The sequence below is a fragment of the Panthera uncia genome, chromosome B1 (genome assembly GCF_023721935.1).
Source record: "Panthera uncia isolate 11264 chromosome B1, Puncia_PCG_1.0, whole genome shotgun sequence".
NCBI classification, from domain to species: domain Eukaryota; kingdom Metazoa; phylum Chordata; class Mammalia; order Carnivora; family Felidae; genus Panthera; species Panthera uncia.
The window spans coordinates 174,929,886-174,935,892 of record NC_064811.1 but is presented as its reverse complement, the minus strand read 5'-3'; positions in this window follow the sequence as shown (position 1 = coordinate 174,935,892).

Below are 6,007 nucleotides of genomic sequence, written 5' to 3'. Positions count from 1 at the left end.
CAGGACCATGGCTGGGTGGCTCCTGGCTGGCCACCGCTCAGAAGAAATGAAATAAAGAGATCAGGTTGTATGTTTTGGTAATCTCAACTTTAAAAGAAATTCCCTTTTGTTAAGTAGCTTTGGTCTCAGCCCTTTGATTGTGAATTATAACTTTTTAGGGGGAGAGAAAGTGACATGCAGGAGGGAGTGGGGCACGTCTTTGTAAAGAGCAGAGACAGAGCTGGGCCAGAAGTGTGCCCATCACTGGGAATCACCTTTCTCAGGATAGGGAATAGTGCAGACCCCCGGAGGGGTTGCCCCAGGCCAGACCCGCCCACTCTTAGCCAGCCGGCAGGGACCTATCCTCTGGGCGCGGACAAAATTGCCTGGGAAGCTGTCTGGAGGTGGGCAGAGCGTGCTGTCAAACTCAATGGATGGGGCACTGGCTGGAGTCCTTGGACAGTTACTCCCATGGGTGCTGCCGAATTTATGGGAACACCCGCTGGGACACCGTCAAGACTCTCTGGAAGGTGCCCAGGGAGCTGCTACTGAACTTGCCAGGAAACCGGCTGGGGTACCCGGAGACTCGGCAGGAATCTTCCCGCTGGGTCACTGGAAGTCAGCTGGGATGCCTACAGATACTGTCCAGCACTCGGCCACACGTACTTGTAGAGAGTTCCGGGACTCAGACTGGTCCCCTAAACTGCAGGGATGCTGCTTTCTTCCTGTGAGCAGAGTTTGCTTTTGGCTCAATTCATTCCTCTTGGAAATGAGTCCACGATAGGACCAGTTAATAGCCAGATGCATCCTAAGGCACGCATTCCAAAGGCAGCTGCAAAAACTCACACCATCAGAAATTACGAACTTCTTGTAGAACCGTATTTTCATTTTCACTACACAGCCCTTCAATTCTTCAAATTGTAGGCATCTACTGAGTTCTGGGCGATTTAGCAATGCAAAGACATTGCCGTCTCCAGCCATTTGTTGCATTCCCAAGACCAGTTTTGACTCTGAAAGCTGAGACTTCTTCAAAAAAAGAAACAAGAAAACCGCCCACATGCCCTTCTGTGCCATGAGGCTCTGGGGACAGTTTACAAAGTCTTATCCGTAAGAGTACACTCTCTAAGCCAAACAGAAGCAGGCCAACTGGGGTCATGGAGATGCCCTTGAACTAGAGGTGCGACTCAGGACCTATCTTCAGTGAGTCGTCATGGCCTGCTCTCAGGCTGCACTAGACAAATTCAGTGTCAACACTTGGCTTCAACTTCCTCCCAACGTCCTCCAAGGTGGTGGCTGGCGGTGGTGACAGTTACAGGCAAGAGGAAAAACAAAGGTCATGTGCTTGATTCCTCTATGACTCACACAACGATTCTCACCTGTGAAGTCCTCAGACTCTCCTGATGAGTAGTGGAAGCCAAGCCAAGGGGGACCCGCCCCACTGGGCACAGATGACAGACACCTTTCATATTCCTTTTATGGAAGATGCTCCACCTGGAGTGAACGAGCTCGGCTTCTCCTTGTTTAGCCCAGTTCCCAAGAGGGGATGACTGTCCTCATAGTAATGTCTGCTTACTAATCACATAAAGCTTTGTTTGCTTGGTTGGTTGAGGGACAGACGGAAGTGACTGAATACCTCAGGCGTGCTAGGCCGAGAAGAGCTGCATCCCGCCCCTCCCTGGTGGATAATGACTCAGGTCTCTTCTAGATCAGAAGAGTTGTGACCTAAGAGCACAGCGCCCCTTTCCAGAGCATTCGACCAGAGTTCAACCGAGGGAAAACTGCCAACACAATTTCTTTTCAAAGCGCCACCTGAGTTTTGTCACTTCCTTCACATTACAATTCCTACTTCCTTTTCTTCATGTCTGTTTACCTTTTTTGGTTTTTTATTTGCACACATCCAATCCTCGGTACCATACTCCCCTACCACTGCCTCACGCTTGGCTCGCTCAAGTCCCCTTTCCTACGGCACCCTATCTCCATCACCGCCAGTGGAGTAAGAGCCCCATCCCCTCCCCGCTCAGGCCGCTCCTCTATCTAGACTCCCCACCTGCTGAAAAGCTTCAGGGTCTCCGAATCGCCAGAGTTGCCTTCCCCGGGTGTTCATCACAGCACTGGGACAAGACACCAGGCTGAAACTTCACGAGGCTTCCACCTTTAAGTGTGAGGTTCCAACAGACACCACATAAATATTCCTGGGAGCCGGAATAAACTTCCAGGATAGCAGGTGAACCTGGCTGGGGCGGCATTTATTAACACGGACGAGAAATGATTCCAGGGAAGGTGCAGTAAGCTCAGGAGCCTACCAGGAAGGCCTTTGTATCTAAAAGAGTGAACGCTAGCAAAAGAAATGATTATATCAAAGTTCTTCACCCTTTCTGATCTCAAAGTCTCCATCAGTCCCACATTAGCCCAGATAACACACAAATTGCAATGACACCAAAACAAGATACCTTACCTTTAGATTATATACAAGATTTCTCCTGAATGTCTAAAAATAAACCACCGTTCATCCTAGAAACGTAGAAATATGAGGCACTACTTGAACCTTAGATGAGGTGGTTTTCTGACAGGAAAGCATTTCATACCAATGGCAAGCACATTTTATTTTATTATTTGTTGTAAAGTTTATTTATTTTGAGAGAGAGAGAGAGGGCACGCGCGCGCATGAGCGTAAGCAGGCGAGGGGCAGGGAGAGAGGGAGAGAGAGAATCCCAAGCAGGCTCTCTGCTGTCAGCACAGAGCCTGATGCAAGGCTCTATCTCACAAAGCGTGAGGTCATGACTTGAGCCAGAACCAAGAGTTGGATGCTCAACCGAATGAGCCACCCAGGCGCCCCAACGTCAGCACATTTTAAAAACTCGCCACCCACAAGAAGTACCAAGGGCTGGTCCAATGAGTGCCAACAAATTCGTGCGAGTAAATCAATAATGTGAGAAGGTAAAGCTTCCGGAGTTGAAGTGACTCACAGAGGCCAGCTAAGGCCCTCCACAACACTACTCTCGTAGCAGCAACAACAAACGCGAAGCAAATGAACCCACTACATACGTAACGAATATCCCACCAGAGTTATGATCTGAAGTTAACTGGTTGGCTTCTGGCTCAGCAGAAACGGCCCCCGGAAAATGCTCATGTGGACTTAACACTATCCTGTCCTCAGTGACCCTTAGAAGGTCGGCCAGGGTCTAACCCAAACCAAAGCTGGCCGGGGGCAGAAAGATGCACTGCCCCTTCCTCTTCTGTCACTGACTCAACAACTTGCCTCTCAGACGCACGGGCCTGTCACTTGGCTCCATTTTCATTGCTAAGGGTTTATAGAAATACAAATCCACCCAAGAAAGGAAAAATATTTCCCTTTTTCCTGCTCTGGATAAAGTTCCAACAGACTTGGCTAAGGATTAGACATCCTTCACAGATCAAAGTGTGTGGGGGGGAAGGTGGTGGGGGAAGAAGCTGAGCCCGAACCCAGCTCGGCCTTCCCACTCTCAAAATGCAAGTGAGGATTATAAAAAGCCCCCGCCGCTGGACTGAAGTGCTTTCAAAAGGTTACTCTTTATTTGGAGAGCCTGTCACCTACTTCTTACTGGAAACGGTTCCAGGCTCGGAGAAGTTCACGCAGGCACATGGAAGCGTTCTGACTAAAACTGTCTCTCTCCAACCGTAGCTTTCCATCCAACTGAAAATGGGAGGAACTTTTATGGCCTGACCTGAAATTTAATTTTTTTTTAATGCTTATTTATGTTTTGAGAGAGAAAGAGAGACAGAGTGTGAGCGGGGGAGGGGCAGAGAGAGGGAGACACAGAATCGGAAGCAGGCTCCAGGCACAGAGCCCGATGCGGGGGCTCGAACTCATGAACCACGAGATCATGATCTGAGCTGAAGCCGGACGCTTGACCGACTGAGTGGCCCAGGTGCCCCTACCTGGCCTGAAATTTAAAACACTGGCCCAACAGCCTTATCAAAATCGACCTGATTCGGAAATACTAGGCTGATCAGAAGTCGTACATTTGCCGGTCTCCTAACAGGGAAGATGAAAAGATTTCTGCAAATACATTTTTCTCGGAGGGAAAAGGAGTGACTGTCAGGCTAGGTGCGGGGAGCCGAGGAGCCCCTGCAGGGGCCTGGGAGACCAGAGAAGCCCACAAACTTAAGGCTGGAAGGAGCCCTGAGATGGTCCAGCTTGTTTCTTCTGCACACGGTGGGGATCTCCCACCCGCATAAACAAACACCATAGGAGAGCCTACTGTAGCTGGGGTCCTCATTCAACATGAGCTTCGCTTTACCTACTCCCCCTGCCCGAGTCTCATTCCCAGGAGATGCAGACTGGACCTGGGGCCACTGTAAACAAGCAACGAGCATCCATGATGATCTGGGAAGTATGGCACCAACAATGGAAACCCAGAACTCATTGGCCTAGCCTCTCAAAAGGGGTCATTAAGAACAAGAATGAACTCCTTATATTTCACTGGCATCTCGTCTTGAAACAGATGTAGCTGGCTTCCAAACATAAATACATGTTTGGACATGTATACATGTCCTAAATACAGTTAGACAAAGAAAAGAACGCAATCCTGACGCCATTAAAGCCCATTAGAAAGTGTCACATCGCCAAACAGGACTAGCTTCACCTGGGGAAACGGTAGCGCCGCAAAGGAACCAATTCTCGGAGCAGCTCGATCTGTGCGGAGCCCATCACTTGACGAGGCCACTTGCCTTGCCATGGCCTCCATTTCCCCTGTCTTGAGTTTTCACTGATACATCGGACCAAGATGCAACTACCTATGAAGCACTGTCACCTGGATGCTGACATGTCCACAATCAAACTCTTGACTCCACTGGCCCCATGTAAGCACCACAAGCGCGGGGACTTCCCTTGCTCACTGTTGGATCCCAAGCAACCAGAACAGTGCCCGGCACACAGCAGGCCCTCGGTACATGGTGAACAACTGAATCAGCCAATTGCTGAATCCACAGATTGAGGGCATATCCAAGGCAGCCTCTCCATGTCCCTCAGGTCTGTGGTTCCAAATCTGACACTGGTCAGCACACAGTCAGGCCGTTAGGGCCAAAGTCTGCACCCTCTTCTTCCAAAGGGTACCCAGATGCCCAGCGAGGGCAGGTTTCCTAACCTCCCGCACGATGCTGCCGGGTGCGACAACCAGAAGTGCCGTGGGAAGTCAGCCTGCTTCTCCGTCGTACTTGGTTCTGTCGTCTTTTTCAAACTGAAGAGAAAGCCATCACAAAGTCAAAATCCATTTGGGGAGATTCTAATGCCAACGTCTTAAAATATTTTCTAAACTTTAAGGATTGCATCGTTCAGAGACTCTTTAGGGAAACCTGTAAGTGTAGCTAAAAATGCCCTCTGCTGAACTGTAGCTGAAAATGGGTTATTTTGAGAGTAGTAGGGGTGAGGGTGGGGGGGGGGGCATGGGGAAGCAGAGGTACCACAAATTATTTAATGCTCCAGATGTGGGGAAGGGGAGACTACAGCTGCAGTAATATCTCAGCGCCTCCTCCTAGGGGGTTCAGTCGGTTAAGTGTCCGGCTTTGGCTCAGGTCATGATCTCACGGTCTGTGAGTTCGAGCCCCGCGTCAGGCTCTGTGCTGACAGCTCAGAGCCTGGAGCCTGCTTTGGACTCTATATCTCCCTCTCTCTAATGTTCCTCCCACACTCGCTCTCTCTCTCTCTCTCTCTCTCTCAAAAATAAAGATTTAAAAAAATAAAATTTAACTTAAAGATCTCAACGCCTCCCTTCTGTCCCTGGGCTTGTGGTTTCCTCACACCTGTGCGCTGATCAGCACCCTGCCAGGTTCTCCACATCGCTGGAGTTCTCCCTCTTCTCCAGTCTTCTATCCTGCAAACTCTAGTTACCTCGGTCTCCTTAATGCAGGGAATCTGCCAGGCCGCCTCAGTGTCGCTCCCTGCACTGCAGCTGAGGGTACTCAGCTGGGGCAGCTATGGGGTTCACTTCCTTGGTTTCCCATCTCTCAGGATCCTTGTCCTTTGTTGCCTAATGCTCAGGGTCTTGAA